The sequence below is a fragment of the Cnephaeus nilssonii genome (assembly GCF_951640355.1).
Source record: "Cnephaeus nilssonii genome assembly, chromosome: 15".
Taxonomy (NCBI): Eukaryota; Metazoa; Chordata; class Mammalia; order Chiroptera; family Vespertilionidae; genus Cnephaeus; species Cnephaeus nilssonii.
Window position 1 is genome coordinate 32,933,399 of NC_137086.1, and position 24,748 is coordinate 32,958,146.

Genomic DNA, 24,748 nt, shown 5'->3' on the forward strand with positions numbered 1-24,748 from the left:
GACCAAACTATACCATTTTGCACGTGTGTGTATTCTCTTGTGAGCTTTGGTTCTTGAATATAAGCTGGAGCTGCTAAATATTAAGATAGTCCCTTTACTCTATATACTTATCCAATGATAGAAACCATGGCACTCATTTTGTGGAGATGTTTGTTTAACTACTGGAGGTTATCCCAGTGGCAAGTTCATCCTTATTTGATAATAATGAAACATAAGTTTTATGTGTTTGCTTGAGTAAGATTGCCATCTGGTAAATAATATGTTTTGTGAGTGTTTATAACAATCATGGTTTAAGCCAAAATTGACTTATCGTGATTGCTGCAAATAACACTTGAGTGTCCTAACTGGTTTGATTTTTTTTCTTTGTTGAATTGAGAAAATGTATTTTATGAAGCTTCCTGCATTTATTTATAAAGTATTTTGTGGATTTTAAAGCCTGAGTTTTCAAAAGCAATAATTACAGCTGATTACTATCTCCATACAGTACTTCTGCTCTAAAGTTGAAAAAAAAGATTGTTTACATAGCATCGTAAGTATTGTTTATATATGTATATATATTTGGTTTTGCCTTCAACAAGTTAGAAGTTTATTCCTTTGTGAATTGAAGAACCCTAAACATTCTCACCTTGGTAGAATAGCATATTAAGAAAGCGTGGCTAAGGCTCAGCCAGGAGTGCCTCGGTGTATTATTTCTCAGGCAGCAATAGCATTAGAATTAATTGTGCAAGTGGTCTCTAACCATTATCTCTTCTTAAAAAGGAGGAACTTATGATATAAATCCCCCCCCCCCCCGCCTCAGCCTAAGTAAAGCTGAGAGTGTCTTGTCTCCATGTCACGTGTAAAACAGCTTCTCTAATTGCTACAGGATTAATTTTCAACATATCAGTTCAATTTAAAGACTTCAAGTGAGATTCAATGACTTGTTCTTGAAAATGTCAATTAAAATCTTTAACTAGTTGCTTTGCATATGAAAAGGAACAGAAAGAAATGAGTATTAAGACTAGAAATTTGAGCTGAGTCCACAATGGGGGTCTATAGTTGGTTACTAATTTTTGGATAGAAGATCAGGAGTTTGATTCTTCATGTCCATCAATTATTTTCACTCTCTTCCAAGGTCAGGGCGATGGCACTTGGCTATAGTTGACGCTCTTTACTTTTGGGTGGCGTGATCTGAAAGGGCACAAGATAGGCTGAGAGTATAATTGCATCAACACAAAGTGATGGTTTGCTCTTTGAAAAAATGTTTTTCTTATATTTCTCATATCTTCATTAAAATTGTTTTATTTATGTATACGGCATATGTAGATACTTTTCTTAATTCTATCTTTATCTCCCCTCTCAGTTTATATTCTCTCTTTTGGGCTGTTCACATCCTCTCACAGGTTCAACTTCCAGTTACATGTGTATCATTCCATGTATTCACGCTTGCTCCACAGCTTTAGATCTCTAGCCACACACAGCAGCAACACTCCCAATAATTGATCAAGGGTTCCTTGAACAATTGTCCATCTTCTTTCTTTGCTCTTTCTACTTCATACGTGCCCATGATTGTGGACATGTTGCCTCTAGATTAAGACTCCAGAATCCACATTTCTAGTATAAAGAGATTACCTTCCTTTGGAAAATCTGTTCTTCGTCTTGTGTTGTTTATTTCAGAGAAAAGGAGGACCTCCACCCAGACCATCATTGTCATCCAAGATTCTATCACCTGATCCTCCATAGCTAGCAGGTAACCATGACCTGCTTTTTAAGTAGCTTTCAAATCTATTTCCTCTTAAGTCCTACCACTTCTGCCTTAAATCCAGCCTTTGTACTCTCTTGCCTAGTTGTGGTAGGTACTTCATAACCACTTTCATCCTGCCAAATAGTCTTTTCAATGCCATCCTATAAATCCCTGCTAAAATGATCATTGAAAATGCAAATTTGATTATACCCTTCTCAATCCATGACATTCTTGTCACTTTTCTGTCCCTGGAGACTAACACAATGGGTGGCACATAATAATGATGGTATTAACCTCATAGCATTGTTTTAAGGATTAGAGTATTCGTATAAAACATAAACATTAGGCATTAGTTACCATTGTCGTCGCCATTGTTGCAGTAGTAGTTCTAACAAAGGGTTAAGTGATACCTGTACAGAGCTGGTCATTTTCGGGATGCAGTTCAAGCCCCTCCGGGAGCACAGAAGAAGCACTGGGGTCTGGCTCAGCCAGCACTCCAGCATCACTTCATGCTGTCTTCACAAACCCACCTGGGCTCCCGGATTTCCGAACCTCCAGTACTCAAATGCTTTTCACTTGTATGCGTCTCTGCTCAGCTTATCATTACTCATTTTTCAAGCCTCAGCCTATGTGGCCCCTTTCTCTGGCACTGGGCTAAGTATCTGTCCTCCATGCCGATGGCATCCTGGCATAGCCCAAACCCAATACTTATCACATTGATACAGTAAGTTTGCAGGCTGGTCTGTCTTACCTGCTTTTAAACTTCTTCCTGACAGCGACTTTCCATCTACATCTTCCTATCACCTGGGACAGTGGCTGGCACAAGGCAGCTATTCAGTATCTCAACATATTTTCCTCCATAAAATTGTGCTTGTTGCTGTTTGTTTACTTCGAGTTTTCTTCCTCTTGGCTTAATTCAAATGGCATTTTCGCTGCGAAGCCTTTTATGACCTGCCTGAACAATCTCTCTTTGCCATTACGTAATGCACGAGTGATGTGGTAGCCTGTGGAGAAGCGTGGGCTTTGAGTGGGGCAGGGCTGCCTTGTAGAATGGATTACCCTAGCAATGTGTACCTTAATTTCTTTCCCTATATATTGTGATTTTAATACCTGCCTCACAAGGTTACAAAATCTATTACAGATGGAGATACAGGAGGAAATATGTGCAAAGAGCCTGGCACTCTTGGTGGTTGTAAATACTTCTACCCTGACTATAGTGTTCAAATCAGATGATTTTTGTCTTTGTTGGGATGATAATTATCTTATTTAGAGATGGGGAAAATAAAATTCATCTGGGGAATGGATGATTATTTTCTCTGGGGTTAAATCTGCACTTTAGGAAAAATTAGAAAATCATTATAATGAATAATTATTTTTGAGATCTTTTGTCTCTAGCCCTCCTTATGATCTTGCCAGGTATGTCTTATTTATCTGATTTCACAATTTAAGGAACTGGTGTTCATTGAGATTAAACTATTATCAATAAGCATCAAGATTTTAAAAACTATTGATTTTGTTTGACTCAACAACTCCACTTATGGGACACCATCCTGAGGAAACAAAATCAGAGGTGCACACAGAGCACACAGATATATATGTACTTGGATACTTACCCTGGGCTTGGATATTAGAAAAAAAACACACCCTGATTTTTCAAACACAAGGGATTATTTAAATATGGTATGGCACATTAAAAAAAACAAAACCAATAAGACTTGAATCCTTATTCATTAACACTCTTAACCTAATATGTTTGCTTTTAAACATTTTTCAAATGAAAGTTGTGTTTTTTTCTAAGGATCCCTTTCTTCATTTGTATATCTGAAAACTGAAGGTCAAAATTGTAATACTTTTTTTTTCCCCTGTTCCTGCTCTAATTTTTCTATGTTTTGATATACTGGGTATCCCCCAAAATGTATACACACTTTAACAGCTGATAGCTCAATTGATAGGTTTTTTTTTCAGATTTAACACATTGGAATTAATAATTATTCAAAATGTATATATGTGTTGGGAGGACACCCTATACACTGATCTAGTTTCTTTTTCTGGAGGTATATAAGGATTTCTATTCATTTTTATGTTGGAAATTTTAGGCAAATTCAAACCAGAAGTGTGACTTTCAGCACAGGAAAAGCCATGATTAGAAAAAAAGGAGTCACTTAATAGTATTCCAAAACAAACCTATCATTTCTGCAGAGCCGAACAGTTTACTTAGCCAATGAGGATATAAATATTTGCATATCTGATAGGCTAATGCCTGCTCTAGATTTAACACACGGCACACAGCTGCTGGAGAGTGATGATTTTACTCCTGCAAACTCAAATATTAACTAAACCAAATGATATATTTTTAGCTTCTGTTGATAGAAATTTTACAAAGTGGCTTGAATACCTGAGATAAAAGTCATGCATATTTTTGCAAGGTAAAAGTAATTGTTTATAAAAACTGGCCCAAATAGAGGTGATATAAAATGTTTGATGTTAGAGGAAAATTGATGTGAAAAGACAGTTTTAGAAAAATTATATAAAGCAATAAACTGAGTGTTCAAACCACCCAGTTTTCCCTAAGATAAAAACAAACCCTTTCTACTCACTCCAAAAGGCTCTTCAGGATTTACTATTAGAAAATGTTAGCTTTTCTTACTTCTTCCACTTTTCCGTAGATCCAAAACATTGTGTTAAACACTTTGATCTGTAGCTAATCCAGGGTTCTTTATGTTACAGGATATTTTAAAAGTGGATTTTTTCAACTTTTTTAAATGATTGATTTTGATATAAATCTATAAAAAAAATCCATCTTTTTGCCTGCTTGGTAGCACAGCCACACATACAAAAAGCACACTCAGGAAGCCCGCGGTGAGGTCATCCTCCACAGGCATCTGGAAAGGGGGTGCTCAGGGCAGGTGTGCTGCGCCTGGGCATCCGGACAAGTGTGATTAGAAAGCAATTTCTGCCATAACTTCTTCAGACTATCAACCATTCCAGGTGAAAGCTGTCTGGGAATAATTGTGCTATGCTAAAAAGTTGGGTCAATTTTACATTTTCAAAAACTGAATGCAATAGCACACATAAAAATTGTAAACATTTAGTGAACTTGGTGCAAGGAATGTCTGCTGTGCTTCATTGAACTTGGGCATCTCTTAATTGTTTTTTAAAAATATGTGTTTATTGATTTCAGAGAGAGAGAGAGAGGGGAAGAAAGAGAGAGAGAGAGAGAGAGAGAGAGAGAGAGAGAGAGAGAGAGAGAGAGAGAGAGATGGAAACATCAATGAAGAGAGAGAATCATTGATTAGCTGCCTCCTGCACATCCCACACTGGGGATCAGGCTTGCAACCCAGGCATGTGCCCTGATCAAGAATCGAACTATGAACTCCTGGTTCGTAGGTTGCTTAACCACCGAACCACACCAACCAGGCCTAATTCTTTGTAATTTATTTGCCTTTTAAAAAATATGGGGAAATTATCCTTCCCTACTTACAAGGTTGATCAAAGATGTACTACTATCTCAGAAAATATTGTGAATATTTACTGAAAATGCTATTAAATAAATTTAGTATATTGTTAATAGCATGAATGTAAACCTCTTAATATTTAGCTTTCAGAGAAGCAAGTCATATCAAGAAAATTGGGATTTAAATTTGTCACTTACAGCAGAAGTCCAGCCTTAAAAAAAAAGTCACATGGAATTATCTTAAGGTTGTTATCAGACAGGGTGAGGAGAAGGTTTTAATCTTGCCTCTGTCCTCTATTAGGTGTGTCTCCTTTGGAAAGTTCTTTAAACTCTTTATTTCTCAAGTTTCTGTTCTAGAAAATTTAGGCTTTGGGCAGATTTTATTGAAGACCCAGTTTTAAAATTCTACCTGTAGCATGAATCATTTTTTATTGCCTTTTGGGAATATTTTATTTGACACTTTTTTAGATAATAAAAGCTGATTGAAAATTTCAAGGGACATAACATAAGAAACCTGCTCTAACTGGAAACTAGCCTTTAAAAGAAACATGTGAGTTGGGGTGGATGGGTGGGAAGGGTTGATACCATAATAGATGGGCAAAACTCTCAGATGTCTCTGGTGGAACTGTAAAACCCACTTTGGAAAACTGCTAGGAATGTCAAAACATTTGTTTTGATGAGCACTGATGATTAAAAATTTAATAGTAACTTAAATCAAGTAAAAAACTTGATTGAACTATAACTACCCATAAAAAAAAAAAAGAGGATATACAGGAGCTTCCTAACACCAAATCTTGTTGAAGATGTGAAGCGATTGAAAGTCTCATACAAGGACTGGAGTTTCCTGTGAAGTTAAACTTAGACTTTCTCTCTGACCCATCACCACCACTCCTAGATATTTACCCAAGAGAAATGAAAAACTACATCTACAATAAAAGACTTGTATGGGAAAATTCATATCAGCTTTATTCATAATATCCCAAACCAAAGCAATCCAAATGCCCACGAATAGGAGAATAGACAATTGTGGTATACTTATTCAATGAAATGCTAACCAACAATATAAAGACATATTAATACATTCAGTAACATGGAGGAAACCAAAACACATTGTGTCGAGTGGTAGAAACCTGATATGATGACATATGTCTATGACGTGAAGCTGAAGAAAAGGCAGAACTATGGATAGGTGGTGATTGACTGGAAGGAGACATGACAGAGCATTCCTTGGTGATGGAACTTAATTGGGGTGGTGGTTAAATGTGTGCATTTATCAAAATAAATCAAATTGTACTCTTAGGATCTGTGCATTTAACCATGTGCGAATTTTACTTCAATAAAAAATGGTGGGGTGGGGGAAAGGCTTTTATGGAAAGTGGAAAAGTTGACAATAGGAGGATGAAGGACCTACCTGATAAAAAAACTCACCATAGGATGTTAATGGTTTATGGGCAGGAAAGTAAATATTATTTACAGCAATGATTGGGAGAGAGGAATTCACTTAGTTCTCAAGTGGAAAGTGTTCTAAGTTTAGACAAAGCAGCAGTCCATAGTTATTTCACTCTGCCCTTCATGCTAATAGAAAAGAAAGAAAAGCAAACCAGCAAACAAAAATGAAATAAGTCTCCTTTCTCATATTAAATTATTCCTCATAATTACAGAACATCTAACATAAGCACCTCCTTAAGTTTAGAAAATAGTAGATATTTCCTGTTTTGAAAGATGGGGCTTGTACCATATTGTTATTAGAAAGGCCCCCAAGTGGTACCTCAAATTCAATTTCTATACTCAAGACTCAAGAAAAACTTGAGGAATTTGTTAAACAAAATAAGAGGATGGAGGTTTGCAACTAGAGAGCAGCTAATAATTGAGATGTGGTTCCAAACCCAGGCAACCACAGGGAATAACCTTTCACCCATTTCTTATGGTTTTTGTTTTTGTTTTTTTAATCCTCACCTGAGGATATTTTTACATTAATTTTTAGTGAGAGTGGAAGAGAGAGAGAAAGACAAAGAAACACATCAATTGGTTGCCTCCTGCATAAGCCCCGACCAGGACCCAGGCCAGGGAGGAGCCTGCAACCGAGGTATGTGCTCTTGATCGAAACCTTCCCATACTAGCAGTTAGCAGCTGTGCATCACTGCAGGTTGCCCAGGACCAAACCAGAGAGAGTCGGACCTGCATTACCACCATTTGTCCACCATCCAGAACTGTAATGTCAGTGCTGACATGTACACATAAGGAACTGTTGGACATTGAAATTGGGTCTCAAAAGAACTGTTGGCCCAGAAAAGAAACTCACTACAGTCTGATTCATTTGCCTGTCACCATAACCATTATTGCTCGTCTCATTTTCGGTTCTTATATGTGTATTTCTAATAGCACATGATCTCCCTCATCTAGGGGAAATAATGAACAACATAGACTGATGAACAAGAACAGACCCAGAAACAAGGAGGCATGGATCAGACTGTCGGGCCTCAGAGGGAGGGTGGGGAAGGGTGGGGGTAAAGGGGAGAGATCAACCAAAGGACTTGTGTGCAAGCATATGAGCCTAACCAGCGGTTAAGGACAACAGGGGGGTGGGGGCATGTGTGGGGAGGGGTGTGGGATGGGAATGGGGGGATGAGGACAAATATGTGATACCTTAATCAATAAAGAAATTTTTTTAAAAAAAGAAATCAAACCTGGGACCCTGAGGTCTGCAGGCCTATGCTCTATCCAGCAAACAAAACTGACCAGGGCTCCCCCAGGGGTTTTTGAGAGTGGGTATAGAGCCCTAGGTTTTAATGGTGTGTGAATTGAGCTTCCATGAAAATGGGTGCTGATTAGTGTCACTCTGCTAGAATGCATATTTTCTGAGCACCTAGGCTGCTGTTGATTACTATGGTCTATTATTAGGGTGGGGAGTTGGTAGGGAAGTTCATTCGTGACTGATGGTCAGTTGAAACATAAATAGATTTTGACTCCAGGTTATGATACATAATATATATTTCTTTCATTAATAATCAGTTCAGTAACCTGATTCAGATTTTATATAATGTAACTTCACTGAATACAAAATCACTTTGTATTCTATCTTGATTAATCTACTATAAAAACAGGCTGAAAACTTCATTTTGATATAGATTTAAAAATACCTTCAACAAGTCAACTTCAGACTAGTAAATTAATTGTTCACATAAAGGAGGGCCTGGCTGATTTATAGAGTTTCTTTGAAAAACAGCATAGTATTTTAAAAGATTTATTTAAAAAATACTTTTGTGGAGAGAAATGCTTAATAACTTCCTCATTAATGTGTTTGTTTTTTTTTTCATTAAAATGATTTTTTTTGGGGGGGGATAGCTTTTGGCCCACTGTTGAAATCATGTTGATCTCACAAAAGAAGTCTAAGCTCTGTATTAAAAAGACATCTAAACATGCAATTACTGTCTTCAAATACTTGAAGGCGTGTCCTGAAGCTGAGAGAGTAGTATTCTAGATTGTTCTTGTGGAGGCAGACTTTCTGAATGGTAGAAGAGGGAGATTTCCAGGGAAACTAAAGAATGTGTAACATTTAGAGAATAGAAGTAGTTGAGTTTCCTGAAATAGATGTTTATCACCAAAGGGTTCGAGTCTCTGATGTCAGATGACCTCTCTTAGAAATGCCGCATAGGGAATTCTGCAGTGTGTGAGAAGTTAAGCCACATATCTCTTTATTTCCCAGCAGCTCTAAGACTATATTTACTTGATAGAGATGGATGTTGGTTGAATGATACTTCTTTAGAAACAGGTATCTGTAAAAAGGCGATTTCTAATATGGCCTTAAAATGATGGCACTGGATTTACCTGGTAGAAGGTAGAATGGTTTCATGTATTCCTTCCTTAAAGCATGAAATTCCTGACAAGTGGTGCCAAAAACTGCTGCTTACTCAGGGAACCTGGATCTGTATAGGAAATATTCACAAGTGTGACCTGAGAACCTTCCAAATACTTGAAGGCAGTGTATCAATCTCCCCCTCCAAGTGACCTTCTGCAGACAGAGCACATCACTTCCTTCCGTCATTATTCATAGTGTATGATTTTGAGTTCCCACATTTTTCAATAGCTCTTATTTTGAATGTATCTCAGTGAGTGACTTACCATCTTAAATACAGCTCTCAGAAATCAGAAAAATATTGTAGGCCACACTTTTAATGGTAGAGGGAGACCATTACCTTTATTATTGGAACTTTGTTGCTCTACATGCTGCTTAAGATTGAATTAACATTTTTGGCAGCAATATCATGATTTTTTTTTATGCACATGGAGCTTACAGCTTACTAAGAGTCTTAAATACTTTTCAGTCAAGCTATCATTTCTAGGCCACGTTTTCCAAATCTTTCTCTTTTTGTAATAATTTCTCTTTTTATCCAGTGGAAAGTTTTACTCCCTATTAAATTGAATTTGACTTGATTCAACCTATTCCAACATGCTGGGACATTTTCAGACTGCCATTGTGCCATCATCTGATATAGCAGGTTTCTCAGTTTTGAGGCACTCAAGTATTCAGTAAACATGGCATCTACATGTGGAATCAAATCATTGATGCTAGACAAAGCTAAGCAAGAGTTCCATGTTCCATCACCTTCATGTTGAACATGTTTTTCCTCTTCAGAGCATCGGCACTTTCCTAAGAGGTGGTCCAGGTATCAATTGTGAGTTCTCTGGATCTTGAGCATTGAGCCATAAAGTTATTGACAACCCCTGGGCACTACTATCTCTCCTGTACATATTCCAATCTCTCCTAGACTTGATGTGCCCCCCCCCATAATGTGTTTATTCTTTTATATAAAAAATAATAGCTCTCTTTGACAGAAAAAGCAAAAAAAAAAAAGTGTTGACTGGCTCTACTTTCTCTCTCTGCTCCGTTATTTTGTTCCTTCTGCCCCAAGTAAACTTTCTAACACTTTTCATTTTCCTTTTGCTCTAGATATAGCTTTCAAAGATTGCATTGTCATGAGGTTTCTCACAAGTCTTCACTCACTGTAGGCTTTCTATTAACATGATATTGTTCCTCCCTGGAGAGGACTTGCTTCACCATTGGTGATTTACCCTCCATTAATCTAGGTAGGCACCTTTACAGAATTTGCCATTGTCATGAGGCTCCCTGTGCTGCTACATGACTTATTTAGAAACCTGCCCCTTCTATGTTGTCAGAATTTCATTTCAGAAAGTCTCCGAATTGTCTTGAGATGCTCTTGTTTTTAAGAGTCTCCAGCCTGAGATCTTGCTTACCTTTCCATGTAACACTTGAAAATCACCTTTTCTGAAGTCTACAGTACCAATATGACTATGCTTAGCTCTTTCTTGTTTTAGCTTCTTGAACTCTGAAATAACGCAGTCACTTTAAAAGCATCCAATGTCCCAAAACTCTAAGATCTTAAATTTTTATGACATTTAAATGCCACATTTATTTTCAAAATTGATTTATTGCTACCAAAAATATATTTGTCTTGCCTCTGCAAGTAGAATGCAAATGTTTTGTTTCCATCGCATGTTTGTTGGATGTTAGTACAATTTGCCATGTGCTAAACACCCTTTGTGTATTTGTTGACTCAATGCCAACTCTTTCAAATATAATTTATTTCAGTTAGAAAGAATTTTATTAATGTTCCCATGTTCCTAGTACTGTGTTGTGGTAAATTAAGAAAAGTATAAGAATGGTCTCTGTCTTCAAATTATTTAGTATACTAGAGGCCCGGTGAATAAAAATTCATGCACTGGGCAGGGGTCCCTCAGCCCAGCCTGCATGCCCTCATAGTCCGGGACCCCTCGGGGGATGTCCAACTGATGGCTTAGGCCCACTCCCCACCCTGCCCTGGGGGATTGTGACTAAGCTGGCAGCCAGACTCCCTCTGGCAGCCCGGGAGCCCTTGGGGGATGTCTACCTGCCAACTTAGGCCCACTCCCCAGGGGATCAGGCCTAGGCTGGCAGTCAGACATCCCTTTGGCTGCTGGGAGCCCTCTGGCAGCCTTTAAGCCATTAGTCAGATATCCTTAGTGCTGCCGCGAAGGTGGGAAAGGCTCCTGCCACTGCTACTGCAGTGGCCAGCCATAAGCCGGCTTCTGGCTGAGCAGCACTCCCCCTGTGGAAGCACACTGACCACCAGGGGGCAGCTCCTGCATTGAGCGTCTGCCCCCTAATGGTCAGTGTGTGTCATAGCTACGGGTCATTCCTGTTGGTTCCGCTGTTAGGGTCAATTTGCATATTACCCTTTTATTATATAGAATACTTATGAAGGTATAATAACAAAACAAATAGCAAACAATATGAAATGATCAGTGTGATGATGTCTCAATTTGCTTAGCTACTCACTTAATAATGACTTATGGAGCACCTACTATATTCCAGGTTCCTTAATAGGCCCCTGGAGCACAAAGATAAACAAGAAACAGGACTTGTCCTTGAGGGATACCATCCAGTGGCAGGGATGGGGATGGGTAGTTGATATGATTATAATTGGGTACAGTGAAAGCTAAGAGATGCACACACAGGCACCGTGGAGATCATAGGGAAAGGAGACCAATGTGGTTTATGCCCCTCAGAGAACACTTCACAGACGAAGGGCAGGCATTTCAATCAGGGACTGCTTTTTTACCAGGCAGCAAGATGGAGAGCAGGACGCTTCATAAAGGGAACAAAATAAAGAGTGCAAGCAGAGGGAACTGTGGGCAGTTCTGCATGGGGGCATGTTTGCTTTGCATATTTGGGGGCAAGGGGTGGAGATGAGTGAGGAAAGCAGGGATTTAAATGGAGTGTTTAAAGCAATGGTTCCCCACTTGTGCTCCCTGGAATGCCTTGGGACAGTGGGATGAGGGCTGTGGAGCACAGGAAAGCTGCTCTGTAGTGCTCTGAGCCTCTCGTCTGGACAGCTCTGTCTTTATTTCTTTTATCTGTTAGGCTTTGGAGTCAGCTTGTCTTGAAAGAATTGTCCTGAAGCTTTTTTTAATGAAGTCCAAAGGGGAAATCCTGATAGAGTTTAAACAGATGGGCAACATGATCACCCCAGAGGTGGGGTAGAAGATAGATAGGAAGCAGGAAGGCTAGTTAGGTGGACATTGCATTTACATGTTCAATTCCTTCAAAAAGTACGTGTTGCACACTGACCATGTGTGAGGTTAGCGTAGTAAGAGCCAGAACCAGGAGAGTACGGCAGTACAGAGAGAGCTTTGTGTCTGATGACTTTATCACAGAAGCAGGACTTGAAGGGGTTCTTGAGGGATGCATAGGACATGAGGAGGGCTGAGCCTTTTCCTTGCTTTTTTCCTCCTTGGAACTTTTGATTTTGATGTCATTTCAGGTGTATAGAAAAGTAGCATTTTACTTTAAAAATAACTAAATCCTATAGAAAGCTATGTAGAAGCACGGAAACATTTATAAACTGTATTTCTATTATATTTTTATAATATTGGAGATAAAGATAATGACTATTTTGGATTCACAAGTAATCCATGCTGTGAACTTCCAGAACCTGGATTCTTAAGAATAACATTACTCTCTGTTTAACCAAGATAAACATACCTCGTTCCCTCACTGGGCCCTGTGGTTAATGTGAAGGACTCCCTGAGCCTGCGCCCTGCTACCTGATCCAGGTGGACAGAGAGCCAAGTGCTCCTGGGACACGTGGAGTCCACTCTGTTGAGCTTAGCATTGGGTTATAAGATACCCTACATCCGTGACAATCTTGAAGGAACTGAAAATAAACGTGCAAGAGCAATGGAATAACTAGAATTCTATCTAGAGAATGGGGATCATGGAGAGTCCCTTTTGTGGCTCACTGTGTGCCAGGCAATGTGCCAATTCCTCTTCTCATGTTATTGCAGGAAAACTATTACCATTCTCCCTTTACACACGAGGAAACCGCAGCTCAGAGTTGTCTTATAACTTGCCCAGACCACCGATAGTCGGTGGCAGGGTTGGCTTTCAACCCAGGGATGTTCACACTCCAAGAGCATAGTCTTAGCCACTAATGCCATATTGTTTCCTGAGGCTTCAAGCCCCTGCTCAGGGCAGAGCCTTGGCCAGAGACTCCTCTGGGAGGGGCTTATGGGAACTTGACAGTGTCATGCAGCCAGCTCAGCTCCAGACTCTCACAGCCCTGTCCCCGGGGACTGCCCCGTGACGCTGCTCCATCCGTTAGGAATTGTGCTCTGCTGATAGCAACGAAGATGGGAAAGTCTTTCCTCTCATGAGAAGAAAGCCTGTAAGAGGGCAATTCAGGGCAGGCAGGTGGACGTCCTGCGGGCACGAGGAGCCTGGGTTCTTCTATGCCTTTATTCCACCGTCTTTAGCACCAGTCAGAAGAATGATGGCCACTGAACCTCCAGCTGTCATAGCCAGGCGGGCAGGAAAAAAGGGGTCTGCAGCAGCTTGTCAGCTCATTACAGAGCCTTCTCTGTTAACTTCTCATTGGCCCAAATATAGTCCCATAATCACATGTAAGTGCAAAGGCGCCTGGGAGATGGAATCTGTTAGCAGAGCACATCGCCTCTGTAAACAAATACAAGATTATTGCAGTGGAAGAGGGGAGAATGGATATTGAATAGGCACTCATCTTCTCTGGCACATCTTCCTACCAGGAAGTTTATGCAGCTTTTTTTTTTTTTTCTGGGATCGAAAGCTGCCCTATGGCACCTGTGCTGGATCTCTACTCTGGCTTCTGTGCTGAAAATGGACCTAGTAAATCACAACATATAGTTAGAGTCTTGTTCATGGAATTGACAGCCACTTTCTTAAACTCTGAGTTGGAAACTGCTTAAGCATATTATTTTAAAAATATTCTCTGAATCGTTGACCACTGTGGTGCTAATGGGACAGACAGCAACTCTTATCTCCAGCATACTAATAAAGATTCTGAAGCCAAAGAGATTAACAAAGAGATTATTCAAAGTTAAGACCAGGCACTGTGATCTGTGACAGCCAATCCAGTGACTTGCTCTTTGTTTTTCTAGTGCACTTTTTTTTCTTCTTATATCTGCAGGTCATTCAGTTAAAAGCACAGCTCCTCAGGGATGGAGGTGAGCCCGGGATCCATACTTAGGTTGAAAATAAATTATATTAAAAAAAAAAAAAAAGAAGAAGAAGAAAGTACACCAAATCAGGGACTCTAAATTATAACTTTCAAATGTTACAGTTGAAAATGTACATTTTAAGTACATACAAGTAAACATTAGCCTTTTATGGCTCCCCCACCATGCACACACCAAACACCCTCAACAACCCCACAATAGTCTATTATTGAGCAGATCACAATCACGGCATTTATTTTAAACACTAAATACTAAGGTCAATGTATTACCAATGGCCAAGGCATTCGGCATATGGCGGATACCGCAGCAACAAAGTCTCAAATTTCAGTGGTGTAATACAATCAACGTGTTTTTTTTTTTCTTTTTTCTTTTCTCATGCACAGTTCACTGCAGAGTGGATGACTCTCCTAGGTCAGTGGGCGGCAAACTCATTAGTCAACAGAGCCAAATATCAACAGTACAACGATTGAAATTTCTTTTGAGAGCCAAATTTCTTAAACTTAAACTGTATAGGTAGGTACATTGTTATTAACTTAATTAGGGTACTCCTCATTTTGTGGAAGAGCCACACTCAAGGGGCCAAAGAACCGCATGTGGTTCGCGAGCCGCCGTTTGCCGACCAGGGTCCTAGGAGACCCAGTGATTCAGCAGTCTGGGCTGACGGATGCTCCACTGTACTGCCAGAGAGAGGGACACTGGAGCATCCGGAGCAGACACACATCACTTGGCGCATGTCTCATCCTTCAGATCTAGTATATGGCCTGGTAACTGCAAGGGAGCTGAGAAGTTCCTGGGAGGAGAAAAGACTATGAGGAACACTACCTTAGTCCAATAGTGGGACAGTGGTTTAACACTGTGCGATGGACATCATCTTTCAATCCGGCCAGTGTTTCTCTCTGACTGTATGGATAATGTCAATCTAAATTTGAGACCCTTTGTGAAGCTGAGGTCTAGACAAAATGACCCTGTGTTCTTGGGCAATCTCTCCATGGTGGAGAGGGGAAGGTTGAGAAACGTCATCAAACTCCAACAATCCATATGCCTAGTGAATGTGAGCTTCTGAGGCTGACGTGTCAGTTGGGAAACAGGTACTCAAAATGTAATATTGGTGACTGTTGGATGGATAAGTGGATTGTTCTTGGAAACATCCTTCAAGTTCAGTCAGTGTAATTGGATATCATTTCTAGTGACTTGAACATCTGCACAGTATTCATTTATTAACCGAGTCCAATTGAAATTTTGTATGAAAATAGGAAACTGAAAAACTACTCTGAGATCTCTGGTCTGAATCTTATTTAGGATACTTCCAGTTAGGGTCGCCAGCTAAAGAGGAAGGAAAAACCAACCCCAGGAAGAGGAATAGAGCAGTTGGTGAGCTGCCATGGACAAGCAGGATATCTAGCGATATCCTAATCCACTTCCTCAGTAATTATAGTCCATCAACAGCAGGTCTTTCTATGTCTCTATGTTTTTCTTTTTTTAAAAAAATTGAAATTTTGAGGTGCTACATTTAACCACTTTCCTCCATACTGTTAGATTTTTAAAGTTCAGGAGATTTCTCTATCTTTGGATATTAAGGTATAATTTCAAAAACAACAAAGAAGTGGCATTTAACTGGATAGAAATGTATAGAGTTTTACATCACAACTGTAAAACAAAACTAAGATGAAATTTTGGTCTAGAGCTTCGAAAGGAATAGCCAGTTGAGCCAGTGTGTTGATTTCCCGACTAGACGTCTAGATATACTTCCTCTATTGATTCTGTGTCCTTGAGTACCATTTGGCGAAGTTGCATTCATTACCTATCATCGGTAATGAATAGAAATAGTAGCCATAACACTATGGAGTTCTACCTGTATTTTCACCTCATTAAGGCTGGTGAGCAACTAACCAAAATCAGGAAGTGGTGTGTGTGTGAGTGTGTGTGTGTGTGTGTGTGTGTGTGTGTGTGTGTGAGAGAGAGAGAGAGAGAGAGAGAGAGAGAGAGAGAGAGAGAGAGAGAGAGAGTGTGTGTGTGTGTGTGTGTGTGTGTGTGTAGGAAGAGGAAAGCACATCACTGAGACTGTCTGCCCCAAGTAGTGAGAGCTGATGAGGAAGAGTGCTAATGAATTATGGGTGAGGACAAAGAAAATTCTTTCTTGCCATAAATGGCAAGTCCAGTTTTTCCTTTTTTTGTTTTAGTGAATGAAGGAGTGATCTTGTTATTACTTGATTGATCTAGGCCAAGTTCTTCAATACATTTTTACCGTTGTGTGTATTTTTTTTTATTAAGCTAAAGCCTCTTTGTTCTCAGTTTGGAAAAGCTTTTTATTTCCTTGCTTTTGTTGGTCAGCCCCTCTGTGTCTCTGCAGTGTGGAGCCACCAGTTTGTGACTCTAATAGCATAGTCACACATGGGAGGAGATGGGGACAGACAGGGGACCAGATTGTCCCAGGCGGCTACTTTTCTGTTGACTTGGCCACAGTCCTAGGGGAGAAAATCATTTAAAATAAGTTCCTCTCTTTAAATCTTAAAAGTTTCTGGGACAGCAGGCAGGGACTTGGCAATGTGCTAGTGATGTGTTTTAGCCAGGATGGTCCTCAGAAATATGCTTGAGAATTATTAACTCGTCTGGGCATAATTTAGCAGTATTTACTGTCTGTTCCTCTGAGTCATTGCACAATCTGTACTGTCCCTGGGATATTTAGACCTTCCTGGCCTGGTCTATTTTGTCATGTAATGATATATAAAGATACAGCCATTCTTAAAGTGCAAGCTTGTACCCTGTCGGAGTGTGACCTCTTTAAGTTAATTTTTATGCATCAAAGCTATTTGACATTTACCCAAACAAATTCGAGTCTCTTAGAGAGTGGTTTTTTTTTTTTGTTTTTTTTTTAATGACAAAAACACCATTGATCTGACAGCTTGCTCTCCTGGGAAGAGATATTGTGGGTAGCTTTAAAGCCTTAATGCGTCCAAAGTCCTTTTCTACCACCAGTCCCAAAGCAGCGAGTCTGGAGCCGGGGCACTGCAGCTTGCCACGGTGGCAGCTGGGAGTTTGACAGTGTTATGAAGAATTGCAACTGTTGATCAGTGAATTGTTACAGTGTTGATGACAGCGTTGCAAATTAATTCTGAAATTAACTGAGGGGACATGAAGAGGTCCCACTGCTTATCTGAGAAAAGGAGGACAGGGTAAAAATTACCAGTGGAGCTGAGTGAGGGGCACGTTCAGAAAATTGTGCCTGGTAATCAAGGTGGCGGGTACAATTTCCGTCGTCTTTGGGAGAGGCATTTGCCTAAGGAAAATTGGTGGCTGAAAGATACATGTAAAAGAGTTATGACTGAATGTTTTCAGTACTTTGTTATTTTAGAAATGATTTATTGAACTCATTGCATCTTAGAAAGGAAGAATTAATAGGTTACTATTTTTCTTCTGTTTCAAAATTAACCCAATATTTTACAAAATTGGAATACTTTTTCAGAGTTTGTCCTACCCCCTCTGCCTCCCTCCACAGTTGTGTCACAGGGTTGTGTGTGTGTGTGTGTGTGTGTGTGTGTGTGTGTGTTTGTTGTTGCTTTTTTTTCCAGCTGACAGTAGCTGCTAGTGCTCAGTGTTATTTTGCCTACGTGTGCAGAATGCCGTGTACCTGAAACCAGAGGTATCCTTCACCAGTTTGTAGTAGCCATTAACATATGCTTTTCCCAAGGTTTCGGGTACTTATTCTGAGCATGTGCCTTTTACAATGCAGAACACAAGAGACTTGTTTTGTAAGATTAATGAAGGTCACCAAAATTCTCAAAAGTATTCTGATAATTAAGGCTTTGTTTATCAAAAACAAGTTATATTAAGAGCAAAAAGATTCATGGTAATTATTCATAATCTTAACAATTCAAGTGTAGCCACCTCATTTGTGCATTTAATTCTTCTTGTTAATGTTTTGCATAAATCTGCATAATTACTTGAGTTGCCTGTTGTAATTTTGACAGCTACTCAGTTCATGTGCACCAAAGTATATCAAAAGCTTGATGTGCTGAATATTTATAATTTTACGTATGTTCTTAGGATAATATTTTTTCAACAATATTTTTAGTTTTTATAAAATTGACACGGTATACTTGGAAACTTTGCCAAACGTAGCTTTCTAAAATTGAGAGCTCATGAGGGAAATAAACTAACATTTAAAGGTATAGAACCCACCCTGGGCAAATTTTTTCAGTAATCCAGATAAATTATGCCTGTCATGAACTATTTCTCTCTCTTGATTTCTCTCTCTCTCTCTCTTTCTTTCACACACACATAACACACACACATACCTCATTTTATGTTGTTTTTGTTTTGTTTTGTTTGTTTTACAGAAGTCTTTTAAAATTAGAGAAACCAAGTTTTTCTTTTCTTGTAGTTATTTTGTAGGAATGAGAATAACCAGATGCTTCCCTTCTGGACAATAGTGATAGTATAATAAATAAATAAATAAATAAATAAATAAATAAATAACCCCCCAAACAGCCCCTAAATGTGTAAACTTACATTGTCACCGGAATTTTATATGGGGCAGGGAGTGGACCAGGATTCATTTCATTACAAAGTTATTAAAAATGAAGGGCGATGTTTGATGCAATGTGTATTTCTTAGGAGGAAGATTTTCCAAGTAATATGAGCTATCCAAGAAATAGCCAGTCCTAATCAATGCAGTCACAAGGAAATAATAGGAGTGAGAGAAACCCATCAATAAACTGATATTATGCTTCTCCCAAACTCCTGTGGGGAAAGATTTTATGGATGGAGAGAATTCTAACCTCTTCCAGATAAATGGAAGCAGGCATGATTTCAGAGTGATAGCAGATGTTGCAGTTGTTTGTAAATATCCCCATGCTTGTGAAATATTGAGACATTTCAAGCCTAGATCTTAGAGGAAATTTCATTGTTTTTACTCAGATATACTTGGGGGAGTTTCATCAGTCAGTTGGAGTTGTATAATTGATTGTGCTGATATCAGAATTGAAATAAGATATTACAACAAGGTAAGCTTGAAATTCTTGTCACTAGCATTCTCACAAATGATTTTAAGGTAGAGCTGAGGCTCTGTTTGCATGAAAACACTGTGGTTTCTTCAAGTTGCCTGATTCTAAGGGTAATTCTTTGGTTAAAAAAAATATGGAAGGGCTGAGACGTTCATGCTGCATTCTATACCATGTGCATACACTATTACATAGGAAATGACACTCCCTGGCAGTCAGTTTAATAATTTACCTGATGTTTATAAATAACATTATTTTAAGAGTTGATGTACAACAATATCCATTGGATATACATTGCAATTTTGACCAATAACACCCCCCCCCAAAAAAAAAGTGATATAAATGTACTAGCTTTCTAGCATTAAATAACATTCCAGCATTTTTGAGTTGCTATAATAATTTAAATGAAGAAATCAAAGAATGAAAATGATTGCCTAAGAGAACAAAACTCTTATTTATTAGAACTCAGCTCCTATGAGATGGTCATATGAGTTCTAGAAGCTCCCTTCATGAAAGTAAATTACACCAGTAATCTATTAACAGAGATCTTTTTTTTATGTTGTTGTTTTAAAAATGCTTCTTAATTTATTGAAAATACCATTTGGTTTAGAGAAAATTGGGAGTTGGGGGTAGGAAGGTGGTATTAAATGCACTTATTATACTGCGCAGTTGCTATGTAAAAAAAAAAGGCATTCCGAAGGTGACCAAATATCAGAGAAACTTGTCCAGAGTCTTTTACAATATATAGGTGCTTCTGTGTATTTGTGATGTGTATATACATGCAAGTTGTCTACACACACACACACACACACACACACAAGATTGATTAAAGTTAAAAGTGCAGTCATGTACTTATATTTTTCATTTTAATGAGCACTCAGATGTAAGTGAAAAATTAAAAGGTGTTATATTTAGCTATAGCTGTACACTCAGTATATGTTGCACACAGTAGGAAATGAGCATAAAACCAGTGAAAAAGCCTCCACATTGCAGCTATATGCATTAATTAAAAGAAGTTTGTTAAACTAAATTTGAAAAAAAAAAAAAACTTCTTTAATTGTGTTTACCCAAAAGCCTTTTCTTCCTAATTTAAATAGCATAAACATCTGGACTAAAGCAATATTAGAATCATGGCAGTAGTCAAGCAAATCTTGTGGAAAATAATGAAATTAGATCCCTGGTGTTGTGACAGAGTAAGGGCAGGATACATCAGTTCGATGTTAATAAAATTTCCATGAATGACTGAATACAATTAAGAAATTGTCAGTTGCGGCAATGAACTTTTGTAGCTCATAGATGTTTGCATCATTTGATTATGCTGGCAATTTAAAATTGTTTGTTAGTGTCTGTGTTGGGATATTAATTATGACCTTTATTACAGCCCACAATTAAACTAGTCATATAGCAACAAGCACACGGTGTGGCGATACCAAAGGGTCTGAACTCTTTGGAAAGGGGTCTGCTCTGTTCAGGCCACCGGTGCCCTTTCCAACTGGAAGTGATTTTTAAAAGATGCAGTAGCAGAGAAACTGCAGCAACTGGAATGAGTAAGCCCTTTAATACAAGAATTTCTTTTTAATAGTGTTTTAACCGTTTTAATTGCTAACAACATCTGTAAAACTGGAAAAAAGCATTTTTAACTGTGACTCCAAGATAAGCTTTGCCTCTTTCAGGAAGAGAAAACAATTATTCATTGGTTAATTAGCTGTAAACAACTTTTAAAAGACACATCCATTATATATGTAATTATTTGCAAAAAGGCTTTAATGTTATTTGTACTAATGCATAATTATTAGTGCTTGCTAAAAGGATTAACGGTACTTAGATGACCACTATTATTGTAGAGTATCACAGTGAAGAAATGAGATTAGCATCAAGAAAGAGTATGTTATGATGAATCAGATAGGGTTTTTATTTTGTTTTGTTTTGTTTTGTTTTTTTCTTTTTCTTTTTCTTTTTTTGCACCCTTCAGTAGCGATAATGTGTAGTCATATTACATTTTCCGAAAGAATGTGTTTCAAACTCAGGGGATGGTAGTTTTTCATCTTTATTTTTATGGCACATGAAAAAAAAAAATCTCACCAGACAGGAATATATTCCTAGGGTTACATTGCTGCTATGATTTATTTATTTATTTATAACTCTGAGAGCTCTTTTTCAAAAAATCAACAGTATATAATATTTTAAACCTGTGGTTATTAAAAGCAAAGTAGTTACCGATAAAACCAGGAGCTATTTACTCATTAGTGCTCATGACAGCCTTTGTATTGTATTTATTAGACCATGTAACCTTGTTCCCTGTGGTGTGTTGGATAACTCACAACCATTGGTAGAAATTAAGCACAATAAAAATAAAATATTTCTGCCTGATATTTGGATTTCAGTTGATGAAGTTCATTGTTGACTTGCTTCTGGTGTTCAGTGATTTGGTTGAAACAGAATAACTTGGACATTCCAAAGTCAAATAGTTTGGGTATTGACTGGCCTTTTCTCCTCCCTTTTGTTTGCCTTCCTTTTTTTCCATTACCTTTAATTGATTACCTGATATGATTATTAAAAAGACTCAAAGCTGTGCATTTCATTCTGCAGGGATGTTGATAAAGATATTGCATAGCCTGGGGGCAAATCCAAGGCGTTTGTACTTGTTGCTGCTGTATATCATAATGAACTCAGTTTAGGTGGTCCAAGGGCTTGGCATGGGCTTTCTGACCACAGATGTCTGGATTTGATTCCACTCAGGAGCCCTCTCTTTTAGAAAGAACTGAAGTTCTGGGGCTCGGGTTTCAGGATTTGCAAACCTAAATTTCCCAGGATGCTAGGTAAACTCTCAGTGGTAGTGATATCTTTATCTCCCCTTAAGACAGAGAAGCTAGATATTTCCTGGGGGAAGGTCACTGTGAAGTGAGACCTTGCCTGAAGCACTGTGTAGACAGGAAGGCTCTTGCATATTTCTCAGTATAATATAGGCTTTGCTCCAGAGTCCTTGGCCAAGTTGCACTGTGAACTGGGAATGTGGGCTGGGGTCCTTGTAAGTCACTCTCAGCCTCTATTGGAGAGCAATAATATTTTGAGTTTGAAATTTTTGTAGCATTTGGCGTGAGCTTGCTGTTTCTAAGCAAAGGAGTTTTCGTTTTGTTTTGAGTAACTAACCTGCTTGGCCTGTCACATTGGCCAAAGCATCTAAACCTGATGCTCTCAGGGCTTGAGAGATCTTATCTGTGACACTGTCTCAGTGGCCACCAGTTAACCTGCTGTGTTATCAGATTCTTCCTCTCAATTTCTTCCCTATTTCCACCAAATCTCCAAAATATTTTAAGGAGGGGAGGATGCCCATATATCTCATTCATATCTTGTGTGTTTTGTTTTTTTTCCTCCTAACTTTCAAATTCAAACACAGCCCAGGGCCTTTGGCTTGGAGAGGGTTCTAAATGGATGCTGTGGCGCTGTTATTTTCCATAGTTGACAGGGAAATTATTACAGTTTTAGGGAATTGTGAATTTAAGCACAGATGATTACATTAAACATTGGGGTTTTGCAAATGGGAAGCCTTGTTGCTCAATTTACTAATTTATTTTGTGATCTGTGACTAAACTGAGTAAAAATGCAAATAGTACCAGGTCCTTTCCATTTTATCACCAGATCAGTTTACTGATGGGAGGATCAGAGTCACTAAACACTCCAACACTCTTGTGATTCCTAAGTAGCTGGGCATTAAAAGCAGCTAAAGTGAAGACTATGGGAAGACTGCAGCACTTCACACAGGGAGGCTTCAATGAAATCTAGTTATTTATTTTAGGTTTAAAATGAAGAGTCTCCAGCTCAGTTTTATTGGCCATTGTGACAGCACAAACAGGTCTGTTACCCATCACACGCGACAATAAACTACTTTGCTGGGAGGTGGCAAACTCACGCAAAAAGGAAAGCAGTTGTCAAGGCTGAGTAAATACCTCCACAAGCTTAAAGGGATTCTGTTAAATGCCTTTGTATGTTATTTGTATACAACTTCTAATCTTAAAAACTGAAAATCACATTTTTTTATTCTTTTTTTTTCTTGTTTTGCATTTCCTAGGGCTCTACTAAGTTTTAATACTTATGACATTCAACATAGTTTATGAAAATGCATTTATTTCATATGTATATAGTAATATTTTCAATTTAGCCATCAAGGGAACATTAACCAGGGACACTTATTGGGATAAAGTGTATTGTTATATATGTTTAGAAATACTATGGGTCAAATGAAATCCTAATATGATTTGATCAGCCTTTAACACTGGATTCATTCTGAAAATCCAGTAGAGGGAGTGTGAAATTCCCAGTGGCTATCCATAGATTGAAGATACCTTTAAGCAAAAACGATGGGAAGTCTGATCCCAAGGTAAAGGGATCAACAGTCCAGATTCATCATCTCCTCAACACTTTATAATAAGAAAAAAATCTGATATGACATAAAAATTGATTTGCTTAGCATTGTCTCTTCCAAATATCTCTTCTTTAAAAATTGCTTAATTAGACTAAGTGATGTAGCTCATTTGTGAAATAGGTCAGGGTCTGAGTTGCAGGAAGTCTATACTTTGCAGGTCTGCAATCCCTTATCCAAAGCCCCTGGGGCAGATATATTTCGGCATTCAGAAATTTTCTATTTTAGAAAGGTAATATGGTACATATACCACAGATTATGCAGTATCTCCAGCTGGGTCCGGGGCAGCACCCTACAATCAAACACATTCACATTTCTGCATTGCAATCTATGAATATTCACACTGCCTGGGATAAATAAAGGCTGGAAATCTCTCTTTGAAATTAGTTCAGGTCTGGTTTTGCTGCCACATGAGTTATGAAAAACCTTACAGAGCTTTTTGTTTTCAGAGTTGCAGATGGGAGATTGCAGACCAGTATTTCTTCACTCACTCAAACATTGCAGTTACGTCTGGGTGTCTTAGTTTTAATTTTTATTTCAGTTGGGTCATAATATACTGCTGTAATCAAACAAGTCAATATAGACAAATATGGCAAGAATGTAAATGGCAGACCTGATATTTTATTTTGTTTTGCTTTTAATAAAAACTCTATAAATATTTATTAACAAATATGAGCCAAGCACTGTGCTATAGTGCCCAGGGATATGCTAGAGGAGTGAAAGCATGGTTTGGTTCATAGAATTTATCATGAATTTAGGCACATGAGACTTTCTGTCTCACACACACACACACACACACACACACACACACACACACACACACTAACATCAAGAGGTATATCAAAACAAGTGCTAAATTAAGTGTTCCAAAGAATACATGCTTTAAGTCTGCAGTGGCAAATAGGTTTCAAATCACCTACCAAATCCTATTGATTGGCAGTGGCTGCTTCTGGTGCTATATTGAGGCTTCTGAAATAAGTCTGAGATTAGCTGCAAGAGTCTCTTTATTGATTATCAATGCCATGGTGGTAGGAGAGTGGAATGACAACAGACATGCCATATATTTGCCATCCCTCCATGTCTAGATAGTCAAAGTCCCA

At 38.5% G+C, this 24,748-nt stretch overlaps 1 protein-coding gene across 4 annotated transcripts in view; it reads left to right on the plus strand.

Annotated features, from left to right (window-relative positions):
• Positions 1-24,748, plus strand: part of LOC307111548 (uncharacterized protein) — a 688,174-nt gene that overhangs the window by 275,614 nt on the left and 387,812 nt on the right. For all 4 annotated transcript variants that reach the window (XR_013814598.1, XR_013814599.1, XR_013814600.1 and 1 more), the window contains exon 4: positions 1,657-1,729. The gene's annotated coding sequence lies outside the window, so the exon portion shown is untranslated. The remainder of the gene's footprint in view (positions 1-1,656; positions 1,730-24,748) is intronic.